Source organism: Euprymna scolopes, chromosome 16 (genome assembly GCF_053919585.1).
Source record: "Euprymna scolopes isolate OS-2025 chromosome 16, ASM5391958v1, whole genome shotgun sequence".
Taxonomy (NCBI): domain Eukaryota; kingdom Metazoa; phylum Mollusca; class Cephalopoda; order Sepiida; family Sepiolidae; genus Euprymna; species Euprymna scolopes.
In genome coordinates, this window is record NC_136497.1 from 46,214,698 (window position 1) to 46,234,334 (window position 19,637).

Genomic DNA, 19,637 nt, shown 5'->3' on the forward strand with positions numbered 1-19,637 from the left:
CTATTTATCTGATCAGGTTGCAACCGTTTCATAGTGGTTACTTTTATCAAAGAACAGGAAATAATTACAAAAAAAACTAGAATTCAGAAATTATAATACCGTAAAAACTTCGGACTTGGCAGTACTTTTACAAGTCAACTTCAAAGTTTAACCGCCAAAATTGTGCAAAATGTAGAACTTCATTGACTACAAAATGGGTCACAAGGACTTTACAATGAACAGAATCATAATTATCACAAAAACATGATTTCCACTTTATTTGGAAGTGGAACTATAAATTACAAAATTAAATTATTTCTAAATAAAACATTCGACAATCTTTTGTGACAATTAGGTAAGTGATGTGAACGCTACCTTGCAAATTATAAAATGCGATCGAAGAACCTCTTTGGCGGAGTAATATTAATGCTATACATAAGAAGAACTATTTTCCAAATGATAATATAAACGTAAAGATAACAAAACACAGAGACAATAATCATATTCAATTAATAATGTAGATTTGATATCTGTTTCAGACCGGAAGTATACAGTTACTAGATTCTAATACCCAATAACAACTTCCAATACTATTCTTGATGTACTAGCTTTTAATGTTCGATTAAGGTGGAGAGGCAGTGGTACGGTATATATTCTATTTCCATGATACTATTATCATATGATACCTGTATTTTATTCTTTCTTAAAGTAGTTCATCAGTGTTGTATCTGGATAACAACAAATTTGCTGTATGCGTTTTGTCAGCTGATGTAGGATCGATCTGATGCGCTAGACTAAAAAATTATATTGGGTTTTCCCAATCAGGTTAAGTGGCGGTTTATTACGGTTTTGTTCACATGCGCACATGTGTGGAGCATTTTAGAATTTGGTGGTTAAAATGATATGCTTTGATTGCAAATTATTATTTTAATAACAGAAAGTATTAATCTCCGATAGTTCTGGATGGTTATATCGATAATAGATTAGTTTGTAGCCATAAAATTTCGAAATCATAATAAAATTGGTGCTCAGCATATACTGGCCAGTGCGTAAGGAATTGGTACCTTGGAAAGACACGAACGTCATAAACGGTGGGCAGAAACAGAATACTTTTCCCAATGCTTCACAAGCCCGGCTTAATCAAGCAGTTCACCTGACTTTAGACAAGTATTGTGACTGCTTCACTTGCTTGTGCCATGCTTCTCCAGGGTTGACTATGAAGATGAAAGCTGAAGATGTTTGACAGTACTCAGATCCTGCAGCTCAACAGAGATCTAGAGTTCGAAAGCTCAATAAATGAAATGTAACTGGAAGCGTGGAAGTCATTTGTTCTGGCAATGAAGAGTTTTCCTGGAAATAATCAAGCCATAAACTACACAGAACTTGTCAAGAACATGCTGAGCGCTTTCTGAAACGTGGGATGCAACATAATCTTTAAGATTAACTACCTATTTTTACACATGGACAAAATTCCTGTATTCAATGACTGATGAGTAGAGGGACCGATTTTATCAAAAAACGAAAGAAATGGAGACCAGATACCAGAGTCGCTGAGACGTAATCATGATGACTGACCACTGTTGGAATCTAAAGAGGGGCCCCTACGCCGCTGTGCAACCCAGGAGATCGAAGCAACGACAGTTCAAATCCTGACGTTTGAACTGAACTGTGGTGAGGCAACATACAAGTTACATGTGTTTACTTTTATTAAATGCCCACCGTTTACAGCAATCGATGTTTCGGTCACGTAACCAATATACGTTGTTGAAAAAAAATACGCTTTCCCTTAAAATCATATTAGGATAATATGTGTTTACAAAAATCATATTAGGATAATATGTGTTTACAAAAATCATATTAGGATAATATGTGTTTACAAAAATCATATTAGGATAATATGTGTTTACAAAAATCATATTAGGATAATATGTGTTTACAAAAATCAGCTGATAACGCCACAAAAATATGATCAATATCTTCATAAGATCTGGTTTTTGTTGAATCAACTTAACCCAAAAACCTGACCTGATGGAGAAAAGCAAATAAGATTTCTGAATTTAGCAGCGCAAAACTACTTTAAGTCAGTTGTAAAAATCTGGACAACATTCAAAAATTAAATAGAAAATTGTTACCCAATATTATAATTATGTCATTATCACAGTCATAATTTTCTGCTTGTGGGAGAAAGTTTAGTATCTGTTCAGTACTGTGTTGTCATTATATCATCTAGCATTATCTCATCATTCTGGAGGTAGTGTGGAACCGGTCCTGTTGTCATAACATTATTATCGTATGCATTACCTCCTTCTTTGAGGGGGAATTTAGCATATGATCGTTCTCTATGATGGTGTCTTCCTACAACTTTATTTCGGCTTATGGGATGGTATTATCTTATGATTTTTTTTTCTTTTTTTGTAATTTTATAATTTTTGACAGCATTATTTCTTTTCTATTTTTTATTGATGATACCTTCTCTCATGTGATCATGACATTTTCCTCCGAAGAATCGCCTTCTTTTTTGAGGGAGCAGGGTAGTATTTTTCCATTGTTATGATAAATATTCCCTACTCGGTGTTTTGCGGGACGAGTGAGCAGTATATTGTACACTTTTGTTCGCCAGGGAACATTTTTCTCAGTGATTACAAGCTTTTATAGTTTTGTTTAGGGGTGAGAGTAATATAGGTCTTGCAGTCATAGAAAAAGTCTCTCTGGAATTGCCTTTTTGTAGTGAGAAAGTTTGATATATATTTTCATGACACCGTCCTCCTAAGCACTGTGTCCTTTATTTATTCTTCTATGGGGGAGATGTTGTATATGTTCGTACGTCATGACATCTTCACCCTAGATTAGCAAAATATCTGTGTGAAGCAGCATGTACTTACTAATAATAATGATGATGATAATAATAATGATAATAAGAATAAGAAGAACAAGAAGAAGAAGAAGAAGAAGAAGAAGAGGAAGAATTCGAAAAATAAGAAGAAAATAATAAAGATAAAATAAAGGACAAGGGGAAGAAGAGGAGGATGAGGAGGGGAAGGTTAAAAACACTATGTTCAGCATTCACTATAATTGATGGGCGAATAAATAAAATGAACAAATGTAAGATGGACATTTTTTTATTTTTATTTTCGGCATTTATTTATTTTTTATTTGTTGAAAATAATGTTAATGCGTTTGTTCCGTCGAGTCGATATTTGGCAATATGGCACCATCGAACAGCGGTAGTGGATTTGCTTCTTAGACATCGCTCTTCTTCTTTTTCTTCCCCTGCTCCTCCTTCTCCTCCTCGTCTTCTTAGTGTGTTGTTGTTCTTCTTGTTCTTATTTTGGCAGGGCATTTAAAGTGGGCCGCACTGCAGACGACGACAGCCGAATGACGGAAAAAGTAAGTGGGGAGGTGGGAGAAGAATGACAGAAAATAAAGCGAATGCAAAGAAAGATGAAAAAAAAAGAGAACTATACGGAATAAAAATGGTTTTATTAAAGTATTTCAGATTGTCCAACAAAAATATAAACAACAAAATAAAAATGTCGAACGAGACTGACTTAAAATGTGGCTTTTAGAAACATCCTAACATAGTCACCAGATACCCCCACTCACTATCTATCTATATATCTATCTTTCTTTCTTTCTATCGATCTATCTATCTATCTGTCTGTCTATATATATATATATATATATATATATATACATATATATATATATATACATATATATATATATATATATATATATATGAAAGTATAGAGAATAATATAGATAGATGTAGAGTAAGATAGCTGGATAGTAGTACCGTATAACACATACCCGTAATATGCATTTATAAAATTAATGTCGCTGTGTATAAGTGTTTTTTGTGGTGTTCATGTGTCCTTTATAGAAAAAAATGTTAAGGAATCTGCGCAAAAAATAAAAGTGTATTCTAATGTAAATCTTACAATGATTACAATATAAGTAGAAAGGGCGATGAGGGTATAACGTCCTTAAAGCTCTACTATGAATCTATCTTATATCTAATTTATATGAAATTTTAATTATGTATATAATTTTTCCTTGAAAACACAATGGATCTGGTGGTGGCCATATAAGTGCACCCCAATCTAACGAAGCTGCAAGGTCCATACTCACTTTAAAATTTAAAATATATTTTATTGTGATAAAAGTGTGGGTATATTCATGCAAAGTTTTGCTATGCAGAAACAGAAAATAGTTTTCAATCTTTGCATCACTTTCTCTGCCCGTAATACCTGCGTACCTCCGAACATACGTAACTGATGATGGAAAACCACCCTTACTACTTCAAATAAAACGTCTGTGCGATTTTAATGAAACCATACGTATGAGACATTTGATCACAAAGTTTGCAAATATTTCATTTTATTAAGTGGTCAGAGAACGGTATAGTAACTCAGTGGAAAGCGCGAAAGTTAAATAGTATTAAAATGATAGTGAAATAGCATTAAGTAGTGATTATCATTCAATACTGATAAACATCGGGTATTACTACTAATTATATATAACTCATCGAAGTATATATATATATATATATATATATATATATATATATATATATATATATATGTTCATTTACCAGTGGTGAAAAAACCGGACTAGAGTGCTCAATGTGTAGTCAGAGCAGTATATAGGAAATTTATTACTGTAAGTCAAGAATGAGTTTACATATTGTTTCGGCTAATAGTGTTGGGACAATCAATAGGAATCGAAACGGAATCGGGAATCGGAAAAATCGGAAATTTTGTCCGTTATCGGAATCGCAAATGTGTTTATTTTCCAATATCCAAAAACGATTTACTTTTGATTATCTTTGTTTATATGATTTCGTGTAAAACAAAATATTCAACTCCTAATATTAACACAAAAATGATAAATATTTATTGATTTTTAACTACTAGTAAAATTGAAACCAATAAATAATAACTTCAGCAGTCTGTTTATATTTTTAAGGAATATCTACACATTTAACGGGTGTTTTAGAAAATAAGGAAAAACTAATATATCGATAGTTAAATATTAAATGGTTTATAAAGAATTGATATCGGAAGCAGAAATCGTATCGAAATCGGGAATTTAGTGCAGAATCAATAATTTTATAGGAACTGGCAAAAATATTAGAATCGTCCCATCACTAATATATATATATATATATATATATATATATATATATATATATATATATATATATATATATATATATATAAGTGAAACTGTCTGTGTGTCTCTCTGTGTAAACTCCAAAAACTCTGTCAATTTTCGGTTTACAGATTCGACATTTGACATAAGGGGTACTGAGATTTGGGAAAATCTTTTTAATCGGTTTTCGCTCCTTGCAAAAATTTTCAAATCGTCCATATGCATCATGTGGTTACTTTTTTCCTCTGTGTTAGAGAATTATATCCGGCTTGGCACTTTCTCAGAATACTGTTCAGGGGCATCATGGTTATGATGAACAGCAATGATGATAGTGAATCTCCTTGGAAGATGCCTCTTTGTATGTTAAGTTCTGTTATGTGTTATTCCAAGCTGTCAATTCGAGTCTCCATGTTCTCAATGCATTTTCTATTACGTTGGTGATGCCGCTTGGTAGTTTATACATTTTAAGCATTCTATTATCCATACTTGGGTGATCCTGTCGTAGGATTTTTGGAGTCGATCCATGCCATGGCTAAATTGTTTCTTCTTGTTTTTGCCACATTAAGGATCTTTTAATCTATACATAGCAGACCAAGTGTTCCTCTTTTTCCTTTTCGGCATCCTTTCTTTTCCTGGGGGAGGAGTCCACGATTATTCCGGGAGTGGTAGATTTGTTCCCTCAGTTGTGCTGTCAGTATTTTCCACATAGTGGGTAAGCACGTGATCGGCCTATAGTTGCTGGGGGCAGTTCCTTTATCTTTGTCCTTCTGGAGCAGTGTGGTTCAGCCTTTTATCATCCAATCTGGCACGCGTACTTCCTGTATGCATCTTCTTATATTTTGAGCTAGCCTTTCATGTAAGGTTATTATTATTATTATTATTATTATTATTATTATTATTATGATTATTATTATTATTATTATTATTATTATTATTATTATTATTTCTACTAATTACATATGTGTCCTTTGTGTTAGTTTCATTTTTGTCATGATGTCCAGTTTTTAATTGTTTATTTTGTTATTGCTTTCATTTAATATTTTGTTATTATGTGCTTTTATTATCATGTCTAAATTTTCGCAGCAGCTGGGTGATAACGTTAGGTTATTTTTATAGAAAATCTCGTGTAAGGGGTTCGTTACGGAAAGTGTTTTCGATGAGATTATATAGCGCCGAATACCTGATTATATTTCTTTTTCTTCTATTTTTAATTGTATTATAGTTATTGCTGTTTTTTTGCTTATATTTGATATCAATATTTTCGAATCCACTATTTTTTAGGGCTGTTTCGTAGATATTGGTTGACCTGTTAAATACATTTTAATCGCTTGAGTTATTGCTGAGTCTACTTACGATCGAGTTAGGAATGGGTTTTATAATTAATGGTGGGTGATTGGACTTAGCCTTATCTTCTAAGTAGGGTTTATATGTGTATTCATCTTAATTTAAGGTGACGTCCAGGAACTTCTTTATTGTTATGTTTGCTAGCACGTCCACTTTTAGGTCTTATTTTTTCATTTCCGTGTGTATTATTTTCTAAAAGTTATCCCCCTTGACTTTGTAGGAGTCTTTTATTATAGCTAGTTCATCATTTCTATATAGGTCGATATACATAGTATCAAATATGTTTGTGAGGGTATGTAAAATGAATAATCCCACAAGATCTGATACCTCTGCAGAATCCAGAGCACCCATCGCCAAATCAAAAGAATTTGTCATTTTGGTATTTATCAATCGATATTCTTAGCTAATTCTACCTATTTCTGGTTTAGTTGGGGTTATCAAGCAAATGATGTGGTTAATATTGAAGTCACGTTTGTGGTCTTTCAGCAAAATGTATGTTTTTATAGGTTTCAATTTGCCAATTTTATTGCTAATTTATAATTTATCGGTGATTCGTTTACTTTCAGTATTTATTATATCTATGTAGTCGTATTCGTTTGTATCCAGTTTTCTGTAGTTTTTGTAATGTTTTCTGTGATTAGTTTGTTGTATTGTTGTTTATCTATTTTTAAAATAAATCTAGTTTTATCTGCTTTTCAAAGATTTTATTAGAGTTGTTTATATTTCTAGCTATTTTGTGTGGCTTCCGTTAGAAATTGTTCTGTTTGTTGTGGAATTCTAAATTTTTAATTGCGTTTAAAAAGTCATTTTCAAAGTCTATTAAAAGGTTTTTTGCTTTTGCATTTTGGGTTTTTTTTAAACCATAGGATTCCTTTTTGTTTATGTGTTCATTTTTAAGGAAGACATTTGATCGCCATCGCATTCGGCATATTAGTTTAATAACATAGCTATGTTTGTTAGGTGTGGGGATGTTTTTTAACGATGTTTCAAAATTAACCTTTTCCATATCTATTTTTGGTGTTATGATATAAATTCTTTGAGAGTGTTCAACTGTTCCAGGAGCTAAGTATGATTACTTCATTTAATCAAATAAATTAATATACGAAAGTATAATTTTATGCGTAACATTAAGTATTTACTTCAACAGTGCTCAATGCATATGTAGAGCTAGGTAGTTATAAAATATATATATATGGCAATAAAGCTACACATAATATTCCGCGTTTCATCCACGCTCTGATTCGTCAAGCTTATGCAAAGTGTTGTGGTTATCTCGCGATTTTATATACGCACATTTTATTGAGTTTTTAATTAGCCAATCAGCTTCCTAGTTTCGATCGCGCCGCTCCTAATCGGCCAATGGGCAGGCACTTACAGGACAAAGAACCAGTTGACCATAGGTTCAACCTTTCCTTCGTGTGTGATCTAGTGATCAAAACTATTTTAAACCTAGGTGTAGTTAAATGTGTTTTTCTTGTCTATATATATATATATATATATATATATATATATATATATATATATATATATATATTAATATTATGTTAGTTTATATATATATGTATATATATATATATATATATGATAATTTATGGATATCTATGTTCATTTTATTTATTTATTTTCTATTATGTTGTTAGTTTTAAAATTATTTTGTATCGCTATCACAGGTAGAGACCTAAACGATCCATGTAGATTATGTCTTCATGAAAAATTTGCTATCCTGTACTTTAAAGAACTTCAACATCTATTAAACTGTAGGAGAAAAATAGCGAACCACTGTGTACACAGGATAAACTGTACTCTAGGATAGCGATACAAAAGAATTTTAAAATTAACAATAACAATAGAAAATATATATATATATATATATATATATATATATATATATATATATATATAGCGAGAGAAATAAGGCGATGGAGAGAGAGAGATCATATATTCGTCATACAATGGTTAACTATTATTCCTCTAATCTACCAATTCTGTCATTGTAAATGTGAAAATTACCATGCCAATGCTAAAGCGATCTTTAGAAAATATTCAAAATTAAGGAATTATGATCAATTGCTGTTTAATGCCGATGTCTTTGAATTATTTAAATTTCAAATAAGACGCTGTAAGTATTTTATATTTCCCCCCAAAATCTTTAACATAAAAAAAACTTTCTTATATTTATGGATATAAACAGTGAACAATGTCGGGTCAGTCGGAGATATTAAGGTCAAGGGTGAACAAGTGCTGCGATTTCATCAGAACACATACTGTAAAAAATACTCATAAAACAGACACCTATTCAACGTTGCAGAGATTGTGTTGTTGGAGTTGTATTGAGAGTATGAATCCGATTGCTTTCCATACAATTTTAGACCCTGCATGTATCTATAAAAAAACGAGAGTGTTTGTAATTCAACCAAGCAGTTAACCTAAAACACGTGATTGAACCTTCCGTTTCTTAAACCAGATTCTGAAGAGTTTTAACCATCGCTACGAATCTGCGCCGTTAACTTGAAAAACAAATCATCCTTTATCTTTCACTGACGTTTGGATCTTGATAAACAATGATTGATTTGTATGTAAAAACAACTTAATTTTTAAATTAAAAATGAAGTTGTTGATATATAAGTTTCATAATAAAAGAGAGTCGAATAATATTTTCTTTGAATATCTGTACAATTACCTATTCTGTTCGCAATGAACTAAGTATTAGACCACTCACGACGAGTTTTAATTTTTTTTTTAGAGTATTCTTCCTGAGTGAGCTGGCGATTTACCATATTTAAAATCTACTTTTTCCCTAGCTTGGTCTAGCAAGTAAATAAGGGCAGCACATTCTATTACGTACAAAATAGAAAGGAATCAATGAATCAATGAAGCCAAAATCGCCATATGAATAATATAAATGGAATTTCACAGTCAGCAGTTCGAAGAATTTCTTACCTTTTACGATTTTAAACTTCCTTGTTTTTATTTATCTAATATAGCATTTTGTTAATCGATTAAATAAATAGCACCTACACGTTCGATCTGATTGCACCTGATAACAGATCTTAGCTTTTAGTGGCAAATGAAAATTCGTCTTTATCGTTGTCATCATCCCAAAACGATATTTTATTTTTGAAAGAACAATTTTTAATATCTTATTGGCGTTTGTTAACATAATATAAAGAATACCCGAACAGTCGAAGACTGAAACGAAAAATCACAATACTAAAAGCTAAGAATCTAAAAAATAAATATCAAAATAGAATGAAAGCACGCCTACCCTTATTTCAGAAGAGCTGGGTGCCCCCCTCTTCGCACATACACATTAGTAACGACCTTGGATCACAGTCACCTTCCTAGGGAAGCAAATGACTTCATAATACTATAAAACAGTACACGCATTCTTCAAACCACTAAAAGAAAACACACACACACACATCCAACTCTAAAGGAAAAGAAAAAACACAAGCAGAAAGAGAGAGTGAAATAGAGAAACAAAATACAGAGGTGACCACAGGCAATAAAACAGTAATAAAAATTTAACAGTGTTGGAAACGTCTGAAACGCGTTAAAAACGATTTCAATGATTTAAAAACATTATTACAATGATCTAAACATAATTCTCAATGAAAAACCAAGACACGGAATAATAAAATAATGTTTAAAAATGCACATTATTGGTGACCACCTTCTTATTTAAATATAAATCTTTCTTTCGTTGGAATTTCTTTCGTTGGAATTTCTTAACCCATTTTATATATATATATATATATATATATATATATATATATATATATATATATATATATATGAGAAGTTCTTTCGTTGGAATTTCTTAACCCATTTTATATATATATATATATATATATATATATATATATGAGAAGTTTTTTTTGGAAAAAAGAATTCCAGCAGAGTGCTCAATTAAAAGGAAAATATTGGCTGAAGAGAGCTTGATAAGGATACCTTAAACGGGCCTTATTATCGGGATTGAAACCGACGGTACCAATGATCTGTCTCAACTAACAACTTTCTGTACACAATATATATATATATATATATATATATATATATATATATATATATATATATATAAGTGCAATTGCCTGTCTATCCGTCTGTGTGTGTACATTTACCAATCAACTACTCTGTCAATTTTCGGTCTAGAGACTTGAGATAAGACATAACAGGTATTGAGATTTGGGAAACTCTTTAAATCGGTTTCCTGCCAGAGGTTTAGCTGTCAAAAGAGCCAAAGTTATATGATTTGACCTTTTAAAATCCTACCAAACTCCTCCGTCAATTTTGAGTATAAACATTTGAAATTTTAGATGTAGGTTACATGGACATGGATCAAACTTGCTAATTTGATTTGAACTCAAAACAATAAATATTAAGTGGTTTAACTGGGTCAATGTTTAAAAAACAAATTGACCTCAGCGGTTTCTACCAAAGTACTCAACTAATTTTTGGTCTAAACATTTGAAATTTTACGTAAACTGTATTCAGACTCAGGGAAAGCTTTTTAATCGGTTTGTGGCCGTAAATTGGTCTGCAGCAAGCTCTTTAATTAGTTTTTGGGCGAAAATCTGGGTGCCAAGAGGACAAAGTTGAAAGAGTTGAACTTCGGAGACTAAACACTTGAAATTTTAGATGGATATAAAAAAAGCATTTTACTATATATATATATATGTATATGGATGTATATATATATATATATATATATATATATATATATATATATATAGATATATATATATATATATATGACCATAAAGTTATGAGTAGTATATAGGGCCCGAGAAGAGCCAGTCTGAACTGCTAGTGCATATATATAACCCGTAAATTAATATACAAGAAATAATGTTATGGGTACATTTTCAGTATTCACTTCAACAGTGCTACATACATAGCTTGAGCTAGGTAGTGAGTTATGAAATTATATGACAATAAAAGCTATACAGAATATTCCGCGGTTCATCCTTATAAGAAATCGTCAGGCTTATGCATAAGCCTGACGAATTCTCACGATGATATAACGCGGAATATTGTGTGTTTTCTAAATAGCCATATATATATATATATATATATATATGTGTGTGTGTGTGTGTGTGTGTGTGTGTGTGTGTGTGTGTGTGTGTATTAAATTGTGATTCAATGAATTTCAAAAAACCCTTATTGAAGTGAAGTGGTTCAGTTTCATATCAAAGATTTTTATTATTCTAAGCAAGACAAAGAATACTTTAGTATATTAATCTCCTTAACCTATAGGGTTTCGATGTATACCATTTCATCAGAGGATAGAAAATATTAGCAAATATTTATAAAGGTATGTACCCTATTTGCTAAAGTCAGTGAGACGTGGAAAGTCAAAGTCAACATAATTAAATTATCTTTAAAATATTAGAAGTCCTGTAGCAAGAGGATGTGCAGAAAAACAAACTATTCCGAAGTATATATATATATATATATATATATATATATATATATATATATATATAAACACACAGACCTATATATATATATATATATACTTTAAATGAATTAAAACTATTTTAAAATTTTAAAATTTGATATTGCATTTTATTAAGTTTTGGAAATAATTTCTCATGAGAAGCTATGAAGTATTTATTATGTAAGTAAATTCTAAAAAAAAACTGTGCCTGTGTGTTTTTGTGTCTGTGAGGTCACTGTATATATTTGAAACGTCGAGATCGATTTTTATGATATTTCATGCGAAAGGTTCCTTGATAGGTTTTGTATCGTAATAACTTCGATAAGTATCCATAAGCGATAATCCAAATAATCCGATGAAGACAGAAACAGGTGATTTTGACCAGAGTTTACACCTTACACAGCCTCACATTCTAAGTGCATTATAGAAGTTTTATTAGCACACACACACTTTATTAGCACACACACACACTATAAGGCAATAGATAAAACATCAAATATAGGTTCGTTGATTCGAAATGAATATTCTTGTTTAGAGCACGATTGAAGCATGATACTTGACTTTTGTATTTAAAACTTTAATATGATTTAATTCATAATACATTATAGTCTACATTGCAATGTAGATAACAAATATATTCTGGACTAAATCACTGCGGAGGGTAAGTGGAGCTTCCTCCCGGTGTTCAAATATGGTTCCCCAACTAGAACAGGTAATCAATGGAATTGATTGAAAAATATGCGATTTCACCGATTCCGATGCCGATAAAAGTATAGGAGTGTGAAACATTCAGTGATAATCATTCAATCCTGGGCAATATCGCGTCTTCCGCTCGTATATATATATATATATATATATATATATATATATATATATATATATATATATATATACATATATATATATATGTGTGTGTGTGTGTGTGTGTAATTAAATTTATTTTTAATTATTCAATAGCTATTCCCAAAATATTTCATTGAATAAATGAATAGTTACTCCAAAATTATTTCATATTTTGTTGGGATTTACAATCTACCGTTGGTTTGAGAAACTTCATTTTCGTAAGAAAAACCATAATTAACTATAAGTAACTATTAGTACTATAGTAACTATAAGTATTGGTGTTGTCTGAAAAAAACTGCATATAAGATATGCCTGAGCGATTAGATTGGGTTGACCTTCTTCTAATGGGTTGAGGGTACCGGATTGACAGTTCCTGGCTGCTGTTCCCGACTGGTAGTACAGGAGCCCTAACTCGTTGGTAGCGCTTAGAGCGGCTGCTCCATCAACAGTTGAATAATATCGGGTTGTTTGTAGTGCCATGACGCGCATGGAAAGGGACCCTGCACTCATCCCCGGTGGGATTTCCTGAGGCCACAATCCTAATTGGAGAAAGGTCAGCTGATGGTCTACTTGTGATGCATGTCTGAAGCTCTGCATAACCTCTTGTTTAGCTCCCCCTTACCGAAACTTTAAAAAAAAATATGACGACAGTACAATTTAAAAATAAGCTTAAACCAAGATTAGGGACAAACAAATCCAACTTGCCTCCTCCCTTGAGGCTCTCATTCACAAATATCCGTGGGCTTAGAACTAACTTAGCTGATGTTGAAGCATTTCTCTTAACAAATACCCCGGATATCTTAGCACTAAGTGAGACTAACCTACACTCCTACATTCCCTCTAACCACTTTAACATGCCTGGATATCTCCCACTCTGCCGTAAGGACTCTGACAGACATATGCACGGACTTGGAGTTTACATTCGTAATACCCTTCCTTTGATTAGAGAAACAAACCTAGAAACAGATGATCAAGCCTTTATGTGATTTAGACTAAACATGCAACACAATATTAGCTACTATTATTTTCTCTACCGCTCTCCCTCGAGTCAGGACTGCTCCATAATAAACAAAGTATCTGACAGCATAGACACGGCACTGTCCCTCGACACTAGCGCACAAATACATGTATTTGGTGACTTTAATGTCCACCACAAAAACTGGCTTGGATTCTCTACTCACACAGATGCAGCGGGCAGCACAACCCATAGCTTCGCTATATCTCACTCCCTATCACAGATTGTTACGTTTCCAACCCGTTTCCCTGACCAGGAAGAAAAACACGCATCACTTCTAGATCTGTTTTTGACCACAGTTCCCGATGACTGCATAACGGAGGCCCACAGCCCACTTGGGAACGCTGATCATGCAGTGATAATGGTTGAAATCGCCCTAAACTCTAGACCCAAAACTGAAGAGCCAGTGCTCAAAACAACGAGATATTATAATAAGGCTGACTGGGAAGCCATCAGGGAACAAATTAGAGATGTTCCATGGAAAAATATTTTCTCTCTCCCTGCTGAACAATGTGCAAACGAGACCACTGACTGGTTCAAAACTGCAATCGAAGCGCATGTTCCCATGCGGAAATGTTATAGTAAGCCCCACTCTCCCCAATGGTTTACGTCGACTTGTGCAACTGCCATTGCTCAAAAGCAGCATGCATACCGTAAGTTTAACCGACATCAGTCTAGTTCAAACAGACTGAAGTATATAGAAGCTAGAAATAACGTTAAGAAAGAAATAGCGACAGCTAAGAGAGAATTTACGGAAACCACTAAAAAGCGCATCGAAGCACAAAAACTAGGAACTCGAGACTTATGGAAAATCTACAACAATGTAGTAAATAATGGACAATCAACAATTCCCCCACTAACCAACAATCACGAGGTTGTCTCCTCAGCAACTGACAAGGCTAACATGCTTGCCAGTCGGTTTGCCTCAAACTCCACACTGGACCCTTCCAACCACCCCCTACCTGACTTTCCTATGCGGACAGACGCCACACTAGACGATCTGAAAACCACCCTTGCTCAGGTGCATGCTATCATAAAAAACCTTGACACCTCAAAAGCATGTGGACCCGATCTTATCCCAGCTGTGCTATTAAAGTAAAATCAGATCATACGGTATCACTGGTAGAATACTTAACATAATTAAATCCTTCTTAGATAAGAGAAAAATCCAGGTTGTCCTCAACGGTCGTACATCTAAACAATATGATATAAATGCGGGGGTGCCCCAGGGTTCTACCCTGGGACCTCTATTGTTCCTGATATTCATAAATGACCTCCCCGACAACATTGCCTCTGAGATGGGTATATATGCTGATGACACTACACTCTATGGCAGGCACGACAGGAAGACGAATGAACACATTTCTAAAGAAATGGCAGAAACACTAGAGGAAGACCTCCAATCTGTAGTGGAATGGGGTCAAAAGTTGTTGGTCGCGTTCAATGCTGCCAAGACTAAACTAGTTTCATTCAATAATTACAAGAAACCCTCTCTACCACCCATAGCAATGGCCAACGACTCTTTATCTGAGAGTCCATCTTTCAAACTCCTTGGCCTAACGTTCACAGGAAACATGAGTTGGAACAATTACTTTGAAGGCATTGCCAGGGCCGCTGCAAGAAAGGTGGGCTCTCTCTACCGTGCTCGAAAACTGCTAACACCCGAAAGTATCCTGTACCTCTATAAGGCCACCATTCGCCCATGTATGGAGTATTGCTGCCACAGCTGGGCTGGTGCATCTGCTACTAGTCTCTCGCTCCTTGACAAGGTTCAAAAGAGAGTCGCAAACCTGATAGGCCCTGAACTGGTATCTAAGCTTCAGCCTCTGTCCCATCGACGAAATGTTGAATCCCTCTGCCTTTTCTACAAGTATTTTAGTGGTGAATGCTCTGACGAACTGCAATCACTTGTGCCCCCACGACGTGAGCACCCTCGACAAACCCGACAGGCTGCTAAATCCCACCCCCACACTGTAGAGATCCCTAGATGTAAAAGATCTTTTTACTCCAATAGTTTCTTCCCTCTATTCCAGGTCCCTGCTTCCCCAACAGTACTGACGTGCAGAAGTTCAAGTGTAACGTGAACCGACACCTTGCTGCCCAAATCCCTACATAGTATCCCAGTAGTGCTGCCCCTGATAGTAGCCCCCTACACCAAAGTGGCAATTTGCCTTGTTTGGGGTGAAAATGTAAAAAATAAAAATATATATATATATAAACATATACTCATTTATATCAAAATAGACTTAGGTGCAAAATTATATTGGCTGTATATTCTTAAGTTAGCTTATTTGAACATATTCAACTAAATATTCGATTCTAGAGTGTCTCAGTATAAACGTGATCCATCCATACTCTTATAAATCATGAATTCAATAAAATAACATGAAAATATTGAATTGCTGGATAATTTAAATAATAACAATAGTACTGAATGCCAGTTTCCAAAAAATTTTTCTAAGATTACCACCAGACAAGCATTTCTAACGGACATTGATGGTATTGTTCGCTGAATTACTTACCTTGTCTTGCTTAAGTAGATGTTGATTGTACCAGTTGGGGATACGGATTTGGCAATCACTTCCATGGCGGTTTGGTTCTGTTCAGTGCTCCATGCTCTCATGCGCTACTCTCTAGGGAAAGGTTAGTTTATTACTATTCATTTGTAGCGCCCCTGGGGATGCCGTCCGAGCTTCCTTGGTATATTTTGTAAGCCAGGCTTCGCTTATCCTAGTGCAGTACCTGTTCAAAACCACACCTGACTCTGTGTTCAATCTACTAAAAAAAGAAGAAAAATAAACTACTTATTCAACGTCACTATCTTTCAAATATCATACTCAAACCAAAAGTGATCAATGAGGCTAAATTCAAGCCGTCGACTTTCGTGGTGCACGTCTCGGAGTGGAGTTGCCTCTGAAAATCTTCATCTGATCTTTGAGTTCCCTAGGAAACACATTTATTATCGATAACGTCGTATCTCTAATATTATATAAAAGAAAAATTATCTTTCTCTCTCTCCCCCTCTCTTTCTCTCTCTCTCTCTGTATGTGTGTGAATTCGTTCCCTATATACTCCGCAATGTCTGACTGTTTTTATGCAATTTCAGAAGAATGTACTTGTGTGTATGGCAGTGTTCTTTGCGATTATATATATCGGAATATACTCGATAACTATCGAATATCGGTAATCGCGAAGTCCGATGAGAAAATAAACACGTGATTTTAACCAGAATGAGCACCTTTTACAGCCTAACATCACAAGTGCATTTAAGAATTTGTATCTCACACAAGCAGAAATGGCCGACATATAAAACCAACAGTAGATTCTTGATATGAAAAAGGAGCTTTCAGAATCAATGTTTCTGTTTAAATTCACAATTACTCATATCTAAGTGGTTAGTTCACTGTGGGTTCTTAATTCTCTATATCAGGACTAGCCCCTTAAGTAAACACTTCAGCAAATCTCCTCACTAACGTAATGTACTTGCAATAACCCTTATCCCTGAGTGTCTTCCGGGCCTTGATAAGTGGTGATCACTGTGTAAAAAAAACAAAAAAACAGAGGTTTAATGATGATCAACGAATGCTTCAGACTCCCACAATGTTATTCTCATCGAAATCGGTAAAACCGTCCATTGTTCAATCAAATCGATTGATTGATTGCTGTAGTTGCCCCCCCCCCCTATAGTGACATACTCCACAATACATTTTTAGCTACTGTGGAAAATATACTGTTAATTTTATCAAATTATTTTTATATATAACTAGACTACCCGTGACCCGTTGGGTCAGTATGTTATATTAGCGACACTTGTGACGTAAAGAAAATAGGGTTTTTTTTTGTTTACATAACAGAAACAATTCTATAAAAGTATATTAAAATATAAAAATCACGGACGAACACTCAAACATAAAAAAAATCCTCCCTATTCGTGTAAAGTTTCATATTTTTCACAATAATCGCTCAAAAATTAAACAGGATTTTCCTAGGAATTGAACGCCGACGGAGACGATTTAGCAGCAAAAACGCACATGAACCTACCGATGAGAAATATAAGAATGAAAAACTCATATTGGAATCCCTCAACCAAGTGATAGAAACTTAAAATCTAAAAAAAAAAAATAATTAATAAGATCTGAAGCAAAAAAATAAAACCTAAATAAATAAAATGAAATGAAACTAATATTGAAACAGATTTGTAAATGTGTCAACAGATTCACCGTTCTCACACAACTATTTTGTATCTAGAAATGTAAACAAAAAATAAAAAAGAAGGAAGGAATGAAGGAGAAGGGACGGATAGAAAGTAGTAGTAGTAGTAGTAGTAGTAGTAGTAGTAGTCTTGGCTTTACTACAATTGTTCTTATGTTTGCCAACGGGTTAAAATTGTTTAGTTGTAAGAAAATAGCGACAGTATAGTTGTAGTAAAGAATAGTTGCACAACACCCCACTCTTCCCATGTTAAATAATAATTTCGAAATAACGTTAATATTCCAATGTGCAGGTCAAAATTTGCAAAAGAAGCGATGTGTGTTTATTTGTTTACGTTGTTATGGGTTAATGTTTATGCGCGCATGCGCAACCGGGTGTCGTAAACCGGAAAGTGGGTTACATCACTCGTTACAAGGTCATTTGAGTTTTATAATCATATAGATGGCTTGAATTAAAGTTTAAAATGCAAAAGTCAAGTCTAATGTTTAAATTGTGCTCTAAACACAACCATTCGTTCTGAACCCGCCGCTGTCATATCAAAGAATATATTATTGTTTTTATATGACTAGCCTTTGTGTCTATGCAGTGATGATGGCTTAAATTAATTTTTTTTAAAATTAAAACGTAAAATGTCATAGTGCAATTGTGTATTAAATAGAAACATTCATTTCGAACGTGGTCTATCATATCAAAAAACTAGTGTTGATATTTATTGTTGGGTATTTCGGTTTTGTGGCAATAAAACTTGCCGAATACCCCTGTAATATATATTTTGTGAAGTGTTAACTTCGGTCAACATCATTTGTTATTTCTTTCATCGGATTAATTCGATCATTGATTATTGACACTTATCGAAGAAAATACGATACAAAACCTATCTAATAACACTGTCAGGCACATGAAGGATCTTATCTTAAAAATTGATCCAGCTGTTTTCGACTCCATAGGAGACGAACTCAACACATACACACACATACAAATTCCGTTCATATAATAGTATATATATATATATATATATATATATATATATATATATATATATATATATAAGTGAACATGTTTGTGTGCATGTATGTATGTCTGTATGTCTATCTGTGTACATTTTTCGTCGCAATAACTCTGTTAATTTACAGTCTACAGACTCGAAATTTGATACTGAGATTTGGGAAAGTCTATGTAATTGGTTTTCGGCCAGAAATTTGGCTGTTAACGGGTCAAAGTTCAACGATTTGACCTTTGAGAACTATACCAAACTCCTCCGAGAATTTCGGGTTTACACACTTTAAATTTTAGATATAGGTACCTTGGACGTGGATCTAACTTAATAACTAAATTTGAGCCCGAAACAATAAATTTTAAGGGGTCATTTATAATAGGGGTCAAATATTTTTAAAAAATTACCCTTTTTTTTGCTCAACATACACGTCCAAACACCCTGACAACGCCGGGAACCCATGTTAGTATATCTATAAAAGTTAATGTGTCTGAGTGTCTGTCTATCTATATGTCTGTGTACATTTCCCTACGAAATAACTCTGTCAATTTTTAATCTACAGACTTGAAATTAAATATACAGAGTACTGAGATTTGGGAAAATCTTTGCGATCGGTTTTCGGCCAGAAATTTGGCTATTAAGGGGTCAAATTTCAA

At 33.6% G+C, this 19,637-nt stretch overlaps 1 long non-coding RNA gene across 1 annotated transcript in view; it reads right to left on the reverse strand.

The window, feature by feature from the left end:
• Positions 1-677: 677 nt before the first annotated feature.
• LOC145295933 (uncharacterized) overlaps positions 678-19,637 on the reverse strand; it is a 51,943-nt gene continuing 32,983 nt past the window's right edge. The window contains exons 2-3 of the long non-coding RNA XR_013869915.1: positions 16,298-16,553; positions 678-3,334 (exon numbers count right to left, since the gene is read on the reverse strand). This is a non-coding gene — a long non-coding RNA (uncharacterized LOC145295933). The remainder of the gene's footprint in view (positions 3,335-16,297; positions 16,554-19,637) is intronic.